General features: G+C 45.1%; 1 protein-coding gene across 3 annotated transcripts in view; it reads right to left on the bottom strand.

Annotated features, from left to right (window-relative positions):
• The window catches only part of LOC137418418 (E3 ubiquitin/ISG15 ligase TRIM25-like), a 189,338-nt gene that overhangs the window by 12,472 nt on the left and 161,727 nt on the right, over nt 1–15,139 (bottom strand). The window lies entirely within an intron of this gene.

Genomic DNA, 15,139 nt, shown 5'->3' with positions numbered 1-15,139 from the left:
TGAAGAAGAAGGTGAGCAGAGATCATGGTTGGACATGGAGAGAAGAAGGTGAGCAGAGATCACAGATGGACATGGAGAGAAGAATCAATAAGACCGAGTGGAACACGGGCAAATTAGCAGAACAGAATATTCAAGGATGTTTGAGACTTCGAGTGTATCAATGAACACAGTAGATCTCGACAATTTAGAAGTCAATAGTTTTAAGTTGATGAGGATGGGAAAGAATAAAGAAAAGGACAGAAAGGAATGAACTAAACAAGATAAACTCAAATGAGGATCAATGAGGATTTAAGGAGCTTTTTAAAGTTTGTGTCCAAATTAATAACACAAATGAAATTTATAATGACCCTCCTCCCTAAATTAACCCAAAACTGTTCATTTATAGATCAGAAATGGGGAAGGAAATCACGGGAGGAAAATACTCTAGTTCATGAGGACAACTGAGTAACCTGAATCAGTTACATCTTGTTCACCCCATGTGTCCTTCTCTCACACCCATTCTTTCCCTAACCCTCATTCTTTCCCTAACCCTCATTCTTTCCCTAGCCCTCATTCTTTCCCTAACCCTCATTCTTTTCCGAACCCTCATTCTTTCCCTCATCATCATTCTTTCCCTCATCCTCATTTCTCAAAGTCTCCCTTTATTTTGTCTCATTTTATTATTTAGTAAATATATTTAAATGTTTAAAACACGATTGGGTCAAAAACATCAGGATGTGCTGATAACGTGTCGGATACCAATGCACTCACCTTTTTAGCAGGTCCTTGGAACACTGAAAAGGAAGAAAACAAAGAATGAGATCAAGATATTTGAATAAATGAACGTTTGTTTTTATTTATTAAATACTCGAGACTTCACAGAACACGATACCCCACACAGTGTTCAATTACGTTCTTCAATTTTAATAAAATAGTGATTTTAAAGATCGTCATTAAAAATATCCAGGTGTTTAGTGTTACTGAAGCAATCTTGAACATCACCATGTACACTGCAATAAGACGACGTTGAGTCACAGTTTAGGAGATGGAGGCTTCGCGTGCATGGGGTAACAAAGAAAGATGGGGAGAGAAGGGGAGGAAGCACACAAACACAACATTTGAGAGCAGGGACATCGGGAGATGTGTGGGAGGGAGAAGGCCTGGGGGGGGGGGGCAGGATAGGTATAAAACGCAAGGATACCAAGGACTTCCAGGAAAGAAGTTGGCACCTCAAAAAGTGGATTTGGGGTGAAATTAGCGGGGGTAGAAAAGATCAAGGTTTTGGATTGGGGAAGATAAGAGATGGTGGTGAACAGCCGTTTTAAAGACCTGGAGGGAGGAGTGGGATTGAAGAGAGTGAGGGAGTTTGTTCCAGAGGTGGGAGAAAAGAGGAATGAAGGAGTCAAGGTGAGCAGAGAGTCTTGATTTTGGCAGTTTAACCATAAGAGGGTTCCAGGTAGATCTTGTGCGACCTTTAGGAATATTTGTGGGACAGAGCCCAGAGAGAGCTGGGGGAGCAAGGCCGGAGAGGAGTCAGTAGAAGACGGAAAGACCACCAACCTGCCTGCGGTGAGTAAGTGAAAGGCCCTCGGAGATAGCGTCATCTCCGGAGATTCCAATGATTCTGAATGCTTTGGTTTCAACAGCGTGAAGACGAGCTAGGTGTGAGGCAGGAGCACCAGCCCAGAGGGGAGAGCAGTACTCCATTGAGCTGCGGATGAAAGCCTTGTATGTGGTGAGGAGCTCAGGTGTGCCAAGGAAGGACTTCGCACGACGGAGGATGCCCAGTCGGCGACTGGCTTTGGAGGCCAGCTTGGAAATGTGGTTTTCCCAGGAATGATCATGGCAGATAGTGAGACCCAAAAGCTTGAGTGACAGAACTTCTTGGAGAGGATTATTCAGAAAGTAGATGGGAGGTTTGTCCAGTCGGTCTTTTCGGAGAGACATCGTAAGAGTGTGAGATTTGTCAGGATTGAAAGACATGTTCCACTTGTTTGCCCAGTCTGTGATTTTGTCCAGGTCTGCAGAGAGTGAGGAGGCTGCAGACTGCCGATCTGAGGGATGAGGAATGGAGCGGCAGAGAGTGGAGTCATCAGCAAAGAGATAGAGAGGATTTTCAAGAGAGTCAGAGAGATCATTGATGAAGACCAGAAAAAACACAGGGCCCAGAACACTGCCTTGGGGAACTCCAGCCTGAACAGGAAGAGGAGATGAGAGAAACCCATTCAGGGCCACATGTTGACTACGACTAGAGAGGAAGTCTCCCAGCCATGCGTGGAGATTTCCATGGATACCAAAGGAGGAGAGTTTGGTGAGCAGAGCGGGGTGCCAGACCATATCGAAGGCACGTGATATGTCGAGGGAGACAGCTCTAATTTCCTGTTTGGCATTGAGGACCTCCATCCATTGTTGAGACAGCAGAAGCAGCATGTCCAGAGTAGAGTGACCTGGTCTGAAACCAAATTGATGATCAGAGATCAAGCCATTGGAGAAGAGGAAAGATTTCATATCCGAAGCAATGATGGATTCCATGACTTTGCTGATAATTGGGAGAAGGCTGGTTGGTCTGTAGTTGCTAGGATCTGTTTTTGCACATTTTTTGTGCAAAGCGGTGATGTTGTTTGATTTCCAAGCAGATGGCAGTTGACCTTGAGCAAAAGAGAGGGTCAAGAGAACAGAGAGAGGGAGTGAAAGAGCAGAAGAACAGGATTTTAGGACCCGTGGGCTGATGCCGTCAGGTCCAGTTGCAGAATCAGAGTCGAGGGTTGACAGAAACTTTTCCACCTTGTCGGGAGGAAAGGACACGGAGTCCAGGAGCAGCTGGGTACAACTGGGTACGGTGGGTACAGAGAGGGATGGGTTTGGGACACAAGATTTAGAGGCAAACGCAGAGTTGAGGCATTCAGCTTTTTCACGTGCGGAGTCAGCTGTGTAGCCATTTGAGATAAGGGAGGGGATGGAGGGGGAACAAACACCAGAAACAGATTTGGCCAGACGCCACCAGGATTTGGAAGAGGGAGACAGATAAGAGAGTTCGTTCTTGAGAACGGAGAGATATTGTTTCCTGGCTCTCCTGAGGGTGGACACATACTTGTTTCGGGCTTTGTGAAAGGAAATGAGATTTCCTTCCGTTGGATTTGCTTTCCAGGAGACGAAGGCAAGTTGTTTCTGGGCAACAGCCTCACCACAAGATTCTGTGTACCATGGATGGGAGGAAGGATATGACAACTGAAGACGAGATGGGATAAATCTGTGCATGAGAGAGCGCAATTTACTTTGGAAGAATTCCCAGGATGAGTTGATGTCAGAGGTGGTAGAGATGGGAGACCAGTCCAGATGATTGATGGCTGCTTGAAGACCATGCCAGTTGGCCTGAGTGAAATGCCAGACTCGTCGACGCTGAGCAGGCTCCCTGAGAATGGTCAGAGAGATGTCCACTTTAACAAGCACATGATCAGATGAGCCGATTGGAGCAGAAGAAGAGCAGCAGACATTTTCAGGGAAGTTAGTCATAACCAAGTCCAGAAGAGAAGATGCTCCGTTTACTGAGATCCGGTTCGGGAAATTGACAGATTGTGTCAGTCCCAGTGAGTCGCAGAAGTCCTTTGCTGAGGAGCCATGGCTGGTGAGAGAGGTACCCACACCCAGCCAACTGGCATGGTGACAATTGAAATCACCACATATGAGGAAGAGAGAGTTGGGATGAGTAGATAGAAGTTGGTCCATATTATCAGACAGTGAGATGTAGATGGAGTCATCACTGTTTGGCGGACGGTACATTACACATATGAACAAGAGGTGGGAGCGAAGGGGAAGCCGTAGCCAGAGGTATTCCTGGGGGTGAGGTGGAGAGAGTGCAGTGCAGGGCGAGTGAGGAAGAGAGTTTTTGATCAAGATAGCAACCCCACCTCCAGGACGAGGCTCAGGTCTATCATACCGGAGGAGGGAGTAACCCAGGAGAGATACCAAAGAATCAGAGACATCATGAAGGAGGAAAGTTTCTGTTAAGCAGATCATGTCTGGTTTGTCAGAAGCAACCTGTATGGAGAGATCAGTTAAGTTTGAACGAAGGCCCCGGATGTTTGAGGTCCATACCGTTAATGAAGAGGAAGGGGGAGCATCGGATACAGAACAGGGGGGAGGAGGGGTAGGGTAAGATGTGGAAGAGGTGGAAGAGGTAGGGAGAGCTGTTGAAGGTGTGTCAGAGATTTCAGAATAGCTCGGAGAAAGGGAAGGATGGGGCGGACAAAAGGTTTGATGGTGATTGGGTGAGGCACAATGAGGTGTTATTTGAGGAGGGGGAAAAGCGAGGCAGAAGGTTGGGGGAGATGGAGGTGAGAGTTGGAAGGGGGAAGAAGCGGGGAGGACGCTTTGAGGAGGGGAGTGAGAGGGGGGAAATTGAGGAGAAATGAGGGTGGGGAGATTTGAAGGGGAGGGGCGAGGGGGGAGTTTGGGAGGGAAGGGACAAGGGGAGGGATTTGAAAGGGATGGGATAGGGGGAGATTTGGAGGGGAGGGGTGAGGGAGGAGTCTAGGAGGGGAGGGGTGAGGGGGAGTCTTGGAGGGGAGAGTGTGGGGGGAGTTTAGGAGGGAAGGGGCAAGGGGGGAGATTTGAAAGGGATGGGTGATGGGGAGGATTTGGAGGGGAGGGGAAAGGGGGAGGATTTGAAAGGGATGGGTGATGGGGAAGATTTGGAGGGGAGGGGTGATGGGGAAGATTTGGAGGGGAGGGGTTATGGGGAAGATTTGGAGGGGAGGGGTGAGATTGGATTTTAGAAAGTGTACGATTAATGGGAAACGAACATTTATTGCAAAATGAGTTTCTTGTGACCTTCGAGTCAAAAAAACATTTAAGGACGCTGGAGGGAGGATGGAGTGCAGGATAGTTTAGGGAATGTAGAAAAGAGGCACTGTAAGAGATGGAATTTTTTTTGGGGATGAATAGATTTGGTGAGCAAGTCGAAAGCTACCTTTTAAAGAAGAAGAAGAAAACGGTGTTATAATATACGATGGATTACAGAACTTGAGGGGAAAGTGTAAACATTTTAAAGTTTAACAGTGAAAACTATCTGGGGAAATGGGGGAGAAACACGTGGTCGAAGAACGATCAAACGTATAAGAACGAATAAACGAATGAGAACAACAAATAAGAACAGAGAAGGAAATGTTTTTTTTGTTTTTTTTTTATTTGAGATTTTAAACAAAGAAGTAGGCTATGGGGTGAAAAGACTGGGAAAACAGAGAACGAAAGTTATTGGAGCACAAACGACGAACCGCTGAGAGAAAAACAAAGCCTCAAGGTTGGACACTGTACAAAGCCTCAAAAGACACGACACGAATTAACACGATTTTCTATACAGGTATGAAAGATTTGCACCGAAAATCTTCCTCGGGACACTCTATACGTACAACACCATAAAATAAATACAGTTATAACGAAAATACAAATGGGAACAATTACTTCACTTCGATTTCGATTGAGAGCGTGGAGAGCTGCGAATAAACGAAACCTCGCCAGCAAGATCGGAAGCAGAAGCATTGAGAGACTGCTTTGTTTATTTTATGTTTCGAGTTACAATGAACCAACCATACATCACTTCAATCTAGAAACTTTGCAATAACGGCAAAAGGATTGCAGTGTTCCGATTATATTTACTATATAATTAGTATTAATGCTATTATTATTATTATTATTATTATTATTATTATTATTATTATTAAGAAAACAATACTGCTGTATAATAATAATCTTACTATAATTCACCAAATGTCCGTCCGTCCGTTTGAAGGTACCGCAAAAACGGCTGAACCGATTGCAACGAAATTTTGGGTGGGTTGCATCGCGATGACATCTCTGCCTGCTCCCATCAGCGAGTCCCTCTCATCACTCGACAGTACCAGACCAATCACTGCCCTTCAGGGTGTGGCCTCACGGACCGGCCTGCATGATGTTGTGATGTGGCCGCTGACAGCGCCAGCAGTATTGTTTAATGTCCTGTTCTGGGTGGTTTTCATTTACTGTTTATATTAGGTGTAGCATATGTTTTTAGTGCGTCATAAGGAACAAGGGGAAAAGTACAGAGGCCATTTACATACAGGGAATTTACCATTAATCCCTAACTAATTAACATAACCACACCCCTCATCATGGGAACAAAGATAAACTGTTACACGGCATATGGTCCAATGGCTCCATACTTATGGTACATGGGGTTTCTTCTTCTTCATTGCAACATACAGAGCATGGTAATCTATACAATTCTACCTGGCCCTATGGTATTTCATTGCCCTGTGGTACAGCATTTCTAGATAACCCTATAAAGGTAACATTACTTTCCCGGGCCTACTTACTGGAACCTTTCCAGCGGACACATTTAATGCTCCGGATATGCGGTTTAACCACAGGACAGGCTTATCTGAGATTCTAGCAACAGGCCCTGATGCGTTGTACCAAATTTGGTCCATAATCGTTGAGGTAGTTGTGGAGATGTTTTCGTGAAAATGATGGATTTGGGAGGGGCCCATGGCCCCCTTTCCAGGTGAGATTTCCCATAAGGAGCACAACCTATGGTTAGGGCATGGTCCCGATGCCTCTTGGCAAGTTTGGTCCGGATCTGTCTCATTGTTTCTGAAAAGATGATTTTTAAATAAAATACCAATATTTAAGGCAGAACCTTTTTACTGTAGCGGCTACCGCTGGGTTTTCACAATCGCCTTGCACCTACCAAGGACGCGGAGCGATCACCATGCTGGGCTCGTCCAGGACGCCCGGGCAGGCCCGCGCTCAACTTGCCAGGCCTCAGCCGGGACGCCCGGGCATGCCCGGGCACGCCCGGCCACGCCCGCTCTCGACTTGCCAGGCCACGACCGGTACGCCCGGCCACGCCCCCTCTCGCCGTTCCCGGGCAAACGCTCCGGGATAATGTGTGTATATATATTGCTGCCCGATAAACGGGCTTTTCAGAGTACCTGAGCTGTTTTGTTTGAATAAAGCAACTCGGACGAATTCCAGCTTTTTGTCGCGTCCATTCTTCCGATCGACGTGGGAGCACGGCTCCTTCATTGGTGACCTACCGACATGGACACGGCAGTTGCCCTTAAACTGCCTACCTTCTGGGAGGCTCACGCGGTGGTTTGGTTCGCCCGGGCGGACTCCCTGTTCGCCCTGCGAGGCATCACGGCCGACGACACCCTTTACCCTTTACCCGTTATCCATTACCCTTTACCCTTTACCCGTTACCCTTTACCCTTTACCCTTTACCTCTTACCATTTACCCTTTACCCGTTACCCTTTACCCGTTACCCTTTACCCTTTACCCCTTACCCGTTACCCTTTACCCTTTACCCTTTACTCTTTACCCCTTACCATTTACGCTTTACCTGTTACCCTTTACCCTTTACCCCTTACCCTTTACCCTTTACCCTTTACCCATTACCCTTTACCCCTTACCCTTTACCCCTTACCCTTTACCCTTTACCCTTTACCCTCTACCCTTTACCCTCTACCCTTTACCCTTTACCCCCTACCCTTTACCCTCTACCCTTTACCCTTTACCAGATTCAAAGTTAGGTTTGTACCATTACAAATATGGGGGGTGTTGTGGATTTCTTTGTGCAAAAGGCAGCTGCGAATGTGTAAATAGGGTAAATTATGGACGATGGTAATCCGATAATGGTTCGAATCGTGTAATTGATTGAATCGGGTAAACGTTTGTATCAGTTAAAGGTTCGAATCCGGTAAACGTTTGAATCGGTCAATGGTTCGAATCCGGTGAACGTTTGAATCAGTTAATGGTTCGAATCCGGTAAACATTTGAATTGGTTAATGGTTTGAATCCGGTAAACGTTTGAATCAGTTAAAGATTCAAATCCGGAAAACGTTGGAATTGGTTAATGGTTCGAATCCGGTGAACATTTGAATTGGTTAATGGTTCGAATCCGGTAAACATTTCAATTGGTTAATGGTTCGAATCCGGTAAACGTTTGAATCAGTTAATGGTTCGAATCCGGTAAACGTTTGAATTGGTTAATGGTTCGAATCCGGTAAACATTTGAATTGGTTAATGGTTCGAATCCGGTAAACGTTTGAATCAGTTAAAGGTTCGAATCCGGCAAACATTTCAATCGGTTAATGGTTCGAATCCGGTAAACGTTTGAATCAGTTAAAGGTTCGATTCTGGTGAACGTTTGAATCAGTTGAAGGTTTGAATCTGGTAAACGTTTGAATCAGTTAAAGGTTCGAATCCGGCAAACATTTGAATCAGTTAAAGGTTCGAATCCGGTAAACATTTGAATCAGTTAAAGGTTCGAATCTGGTAAACGTTTGAATCAGTTAAAGGTTCGAATCCGGTAAACATTTGAATTGGTTAATGGTTCGAATCCGGTATACATTTGAATTGGTTAACGGTTCGAATCCGGTAAACATTTGAATTGGTTAATGGTTCGAATCCGGTAAACATTTGAATTGGTTAATGGTTTGAATCCGGTAAACATTTGAATTGGTTAATGGTTCGAATCCGGTAAACGTTTGAATCAGTTATAGGTTCGAATCCGGTAAACATTTGAAATCGTTAATGGTTCGAATCCGTTAAACATTTGAAACAGTTAATGGTTCGAATCCGGTAAACGTTTGAATCAGTTAATGGTTCGAATCCGGTAAACGTTTGAATCAGTTAAAGATTCAAATCCGGTAAACGTTTGAATTGGTTAATGGTTCGAATCCGGTAAACATTTCAATTGGTTAATGGTTTGAATCCGGTAAACGTTTGAATCAGTTCAAGATTCAAATCCGGTAAACGTTTGAATTGGTTAATGGTTCGAATCCGGTAAACATTTGAATTGGTTAAAGATTCAAATCCGGTAAACGTTTGAATTGTTTAATGGTTCGAATCCGGTAAACATTTGAATTGGTTCATGGTTTGAATCCGGTAAACGTTTGAATCAGTTAAAGATTAAAATCCGGTAAACGTTTGAATTGGTTAATGGTTCGAATCCGGTAAACATTTCAATTGGTTAATGGTTCGATTCTGGTAAACGTTTGAATCAGTTAAAGGTTCGAATCTGTTAAACGTTTGAATTGGTTAATGGTTCGAATCCGGTAAACATTTGAATTGGTTCATGGTTCGAATCCGGTAAACGTTTGAATCAGTTAATGGTTCGAATCCGGAAAACGTTTGAATCAATTAAAGGTTCGAATCTGTTAAACGTTTGAATTGGTTAATGGTTCGAATCCGGTAAACATTTGAATTGGTTAATGGTTCGAATCCGGTAAACATTTGAATTGGTTAATGGTTCGAATCCGGTAAACATTTCAATTGGTTAATGGTTCGAATCCGGTAAACGTTTGAATCAGTTAATGGTTCGAATCCGGTAAACGTTTGAATTGGTTAATGGTTCGAATCCGGTAAACATTTGAATTGGTTAATGGTTCGAATCCGGTAAACGTTTGAATCAGTTAAAGGTTCGAATCCGGCAAACATTTCAATCGGTTAATGGTTCGAATCCGGTAAACGTTTGAATCAGTTAAAGGTTCGATTCTGGTGAACGTTTGAATCAGTTGAAGGTTTGAATCTGGTAAACGTTTGAATCAGTTAAAGGTTCGAATCCGGCAAACATTTGAATCAGTTAAAGGTTCGAATCCGGTAAACATTTGAATCAGTTAAAGGTTCGAATCTGGTAAACGTTTGAATCAGTTAAAGGTTCGAATCCGGTAAACATTTGAATTGGTTAACGGTTCGAATCCGGTATACATTTGAATTGGTTAACGGTTCGAATCCGGTAAACATTTGAATTGGTTAATGGTTCGAATCCGGTAAACATTTGAATTGGTTAATGGTTTGAATCCGGTAAACATTTGAATTGGTTAATGGTTCGAATCCGGTAAACGTTTGAATCAGTTATAGGTTCGAATCCGGTAAACATTTGAAATCGTTAATGGTTCGAATCCGTTAAACATTTGAAACAGTTAATGGTTCGAATCCGGTAAACGTTTGAATCAGTTAATGGTTCGAATCCGGTAAACGTTTGAATCAGTTAAAGATTCAAATCCGGTAAACGTTTGAATTGGTTAATGATTCGAATCCGGTAAACATTTCAATTGGTTAATGGTTTGAATCCGGTAAACGTTTGAATCAGTTAAAGATTCAAATCCGGTAAACGTTTGAATTGGTTAATGGTTCGAATCCGGTAAACATTTGAATTGGTTAAAGATTCAAATCCGGTAAACGTTTGAATTGTTTAATGGTTCGAATCCGGTAAACATTTGAATTGGTTCATGGTTTGAATCCGGTAAACGTTTGAATCAGTTAAAGATTAAAATCCGGTAAACGTTTGAATTGGTTAATGGTTCGAATCCGGTAAACATTTCAATTGGTTAATGGTTCGATTCTGGTAAACGTTTGAATCAGTTAAAGGTTCGAATCTGTTAAACGTTTGAATTGGTTAATGGTTCGAATCCGGTAAACATTTGAATTGGTTCATGGTTCGAATCCGGTAAACGTTTGAATCAGTTAATGGTTCGAATCCGGAAAACGTTTGAATCAATTAAAGGTTCGAATCTGTTAAACGTTTGAATTGGTTAATGGTTCGAATCCGGTAAACATTTGAATTGGTTAATGGTTCGAATCCGGTAAACATTTGAATTGGTTAAAGATTAAAATCCGGTAAACGTTTGAATTGGTTAATGGTTCGAATCCGGTAAACATTTGAATTGGCTAATGGTTCGAATCCGGTAAACATTTCAATTGGTTAATGGTTCGAATCCGGTAAACGTTTGAATCAGTTAATGGTTCGAATCCGGTAAACGTTTGAATCAGTTAAAGATTCAAATCCGGTAAACGTTTGAATTGGTTAATGGTTCGAATCCGGTAAACGTTTGAATCAGTTAATGGTTCGAATCCGGTAAACGTTTGAATCAGTTAAAGATTCAAATCCGGTAAACGTTTGAATTGGTTAATGGTTCGAATCTGGTAAACATTTGAATTGGTTAAAGATTCAAATCCGGTAAACGTTTGAATTGGTTAATGGTTCGAATCCGGTAAACATTTGAATTGGCTAATGGTTCGAATCCGGTAAACATTTCAATTGGTTAATGGTTCGAATCCGGTAAACGTTTGAATCAGTTAATGGTTCGAATCCGGTAAACGTTTGAATCAGTTAAAGATTCAAATCCGGTAAACGTTTGAATTGGTTAATGGTTCGAATCCGGTAAACGTTTGAATCAGTTAATGGTTCGAATCCGGTAAACGTTTGAATCAGTTAAAGATTCAAATCCGGTAAACGTTTGAATTGGTTAATGGTTCGAATCTGGTAAACATTTGAATTGGTTAAAGATTCAAATCCGGTAAACGTTTGAATTGGTTCATGGTTCGATTCTGGTAAACGTTTGAATCAGTTAAAGGTTCGAATCTGTTAAACGTTTGAATTGGTTAATGGTTCGAATCCGGTAAACATTTGAATTGGTTCATGGTTCGAATCCGGTAAACGTTTGAATTGGTTAATGGTTCGAATCTGGTAAACGTTTGAATCAGTTAAAGATTAAAATCCGGTAAACGTTTGAATTGGTTAATGGTTCGAATCTGGTAAACGTTTGAATCAGTTAAAGATTAAAATCCGGTAAACGTTTGAATTGGTTAATGGTTCGAATCCGGTAAACATTTGAATTGGTTACCCAGGCCTTAATGAAACATACAGGGAATGAAGGATGGGTTGGAAAATCAAATTGGGGGATTGAAAAATAACATGAAAGAAATGAAAAGTGAAATGAAAAACAAAATGGAGTCCCAGGGGAATCAATGTAGGGAAGGAATGAAGGGAATGAGTGATCGATTGGAGGGGAAAATTAAAGGAAAAATTGAGGGACTGATTAACAAAATGGATGCCTGGACGAATAAATTGAGGGAAGGACGAACGAATGGTGCATTCGGGGCACAGGAGAAGCCAAAGGTGGCAGAATGCGAATCGGAACAGGGGGAAAGCAAATTGGGAATTGCACCGGGAATGGCAAATGAAGAGGCTAATGGGGAATGCCGACAGGGGAGCGTGGAGTGGCAATTGGGAATTGGGAGAGAGTGCGGCCCATGCAGATGTGCATGTTGCTCAGGAACAGGAAATTGCACCGGGAACGGCATGTGAAGAGGTGAAATGGGAATGTGTACAGGTGTATGTGGAGTGCGCACAGGTGAGCGTAGAATGTGCAAATTGTAATAGGGAATGTTTCCCACCTGGCCTGGACGTTTATCGGGACCGTGTGGATGTCACAACACCACGACCGGGGATGAATTCGGAATTGTGCAGCACCAGGGCAGTGATGCAGTGCAACAGGGGGTAGAGTTATTGGGGGTCCGTGTGATGGAGCCAGACCGGGTATTTATTGATGAAAGCCTGTCTGGGCCAGAAATGATTTGTGTTATTGAGGAGGATGATGAGGATGATGTGATGCAGTGGCTGGGGACCTGGGACAGTCCCATGGAGGACAAGGTTGACCAGGCCCAAAGGAGCCTGGGGATGAGGTGAGTCGGTCCGAGGACGTGGTTGAGGTGACCGTGGGGACTCTCACCGTACACTACGATTTGGAAAAAGAGGCTCCAAAATTACAGAACCCATTGGGGGAGTGTGTTGGCTCCGGGCTGGATTCAGACAGAGAGGGATCGGGAGATGGAGGCTCTGGAGATTTGGTCCCCATAGGGAATTTGGACCAGCTGCAGTGAGGGGCAGAACAACAAGTGGTAGAGGTTGTTATCTGCAGCTGCGGTTTGGGACAGGAAATAAAAAAAATTTGAAAGAAAATCTAAAAGAAAATTTAAAATGGGAATTTGATTTGGAGCAGCCTTGGTTGGAGTTTGTCCCCAGGCTGCGGGATTTGGACATGGGTCGGTCAATGGTGATGGCCGAGGGCAAAAGTTGCCCCTTTCAAAAATTGGGGATGCCAGCCAGCTGGGGGGCTGAGCTGGCGAGATTTGGACGTGGGGTCCAGCCATGGGTGGCATGGTGCGACCTGGGCCCCACGGGGGGTCTGGTGGAGTGTGGCGTCCCTTGTCCATCGGGGGACCGGCTGGGCGTGTGGCTGGGGCTGACAGGGTCACCAGACCCTGGTGAGGGTTAATCCCTCCAGGGGGGTCCGAGGTGGTTTCTCAAGCCTGGGATGGCATATATTGAGGACCACTGGGGGGAGGTGTTGTGGGCCACGCTTTGGTGGTGGCACCGCGGACGGCCAGCTTGAGCCCGATGTAGTGACCACCCGGGCATGCGGCCTGACACCCTCTCCCTGAGACTTTGGGACAGCCAGCATGTGGAGACCTGACATGCTGTGTTGGTCTATGGGCGCAGGTCGAACCGAATGGACAGGGATGGACATAGCCTGCTGGACAACCATTGGGGCATCTGTGGAATGTGATGGTGTGAGAGCGACCTTCCACAGATGTTCCATTATGATTTATGGACTCTCGCTTTGGGAAGCGAGCCATGGGGATGTGAATGGGAATGTGTAACGAGCTGAGCATATGGGCCATGCTCGGCTGGCATGTGTATGTCAAAGCATCTTTCTTTGGCGAGGTTAGTGAAATGTGAAAAATGTTTGGCATGGGTAATCTGTGGGTTACATGCAAATTTAAGGGTGGATTTTGAAATCTCATGGTGGTCACTGCACAGTGACATCATCATTGATCCAGGTGTGTAGACCAAAGTGTTGTTGGCTGTGATAAAAATTGACAGGTTAGCAAGTCACAGCCTTCAACTGGTTGCAGGGGCGACTGTGCTGATATTTGGGATGCGGGATCATGGGGATGGAGTTGGGGGTCAGGGGGTCAACGTGGTGCTGTGCGTGTCTGAGGTGTGTGGACCATATCTTCTGGGTGGGTCTCCTGGTGGAGCATGGCTGTCGACTGGACCTTGGTGTGGTCAAGGGTGGGTGAGCACTGGGGGGGCTGCAGTTCTGTAGTCGGACTGGGGGATGATGTGGCGGTGCAGGGGACGTGGCTGTAGGGATGCCATGCACTGCGACCGTGCCTCCCAGGGCCAAGGTTGTGCGTGTGGTAGTGTGTGCGGTAGTGTGTTTTTGGCAGCAGATGCTCACCACATTGGCCAGCTGGGGCTGGTGCAGCTGTGTTCCTCGCAGGGGTGCCGAAGGATGGATGGTGGGTCGCACCCTTGTGGACACTCATGGGCCATGTTGGCGTTTTGACTGCTTAACTTGTCCGGATGACCTTTGCACGGTAGAGGTGCAGAACTGTCGTGGCCACAGGTAGTTGTGTAGTGATGATCACTGTTGGATGTGGACACACATACCTGTCAGTGTAGTGGGTACAAAAGTGAAATTTGGATTAATTTGGAAGGCCCAATGTGAAATTTCGGGATTGTGATGGGTGGATTGCACTTTGGACCTGACCAACCTTAGTTATCTGTATATCAAGGTAGAGGTAAGGCCTTGATGTTACTGTCCCAGGCTTGAGGACTTGCTTGTGGAAATTTTGGGGACATGCAATTTGGAGTTGTGAGGCGGGTGAGAGTGATGACATGGCCGGTGAGGGGATGGAATGGGGGCCACACATCGTCTTGTGCGTGGCGTATGTCTTTGTGTCGTGGTTATGTGTTTCTATGTGGTCTTGAGGTTGGAGGAAATGGATGAGTGATGATTATTGGAGACGGAGCGGTGATTATTGTGCTTTTGGAAATGTGTAATGGTTTAAATGTGAACTGGGGGATTTCACATGTGGCGGGCCATGGCAAAACTTGTGAAACATCTTTTGTACCATCTTTTCTGGAATTGTGCTGAATTGTCCTGGAAAATGGAGGGTCTGGTTGGGCGCCGTGGGGTGAGGGAGTCCCCCGGTGACCCGTGTAGCTGCGCGGAAGCAGGAGGCATCGGAGCCTGGTGTGTTTGGAGACCCTCACCGGCGAGGTAACGGTGGAAAGGGGCTGTTGGGCTGTCACGGGGCCAGGAGGCAAAGGGGGGGGGGGGGCATTGAACTTGTAAGTCGGTTGACTTGTTTTTGGGACTGCGGGCACCACAGCCTGAAGCGCCACCACCATATTGTTGTGCGGTACCTCCCCGCTGCCTTGTTGAGGAATGCACACATGTATATGACATCAATGCCATAGTCCTGCTTGGGGGTGTAGTGAAGGAAGCGCTTTGTTGATTTTTGAAATGCAGTAATGAGTGTTGG

The sequence above is a fragment of the Myxine glutinosa genome, chromosome 1 (assembly GCF_964187855.1).
Source record: "Myxine glutinosa chromosome 1, kmMyxGlut1.1, whole genome shotgun sequence".
NCBI classification, from domain to species: Eukaryota; Metazoa; Chordata; class Myxini; order Myxiniformes; family Myxinidae; genus Myxine; species Myxine glutinosa.
Note: the sequence above shows the minus strand (reverse complement) of the source record. Positions and strands in the feature narration are given on the sequence as shown.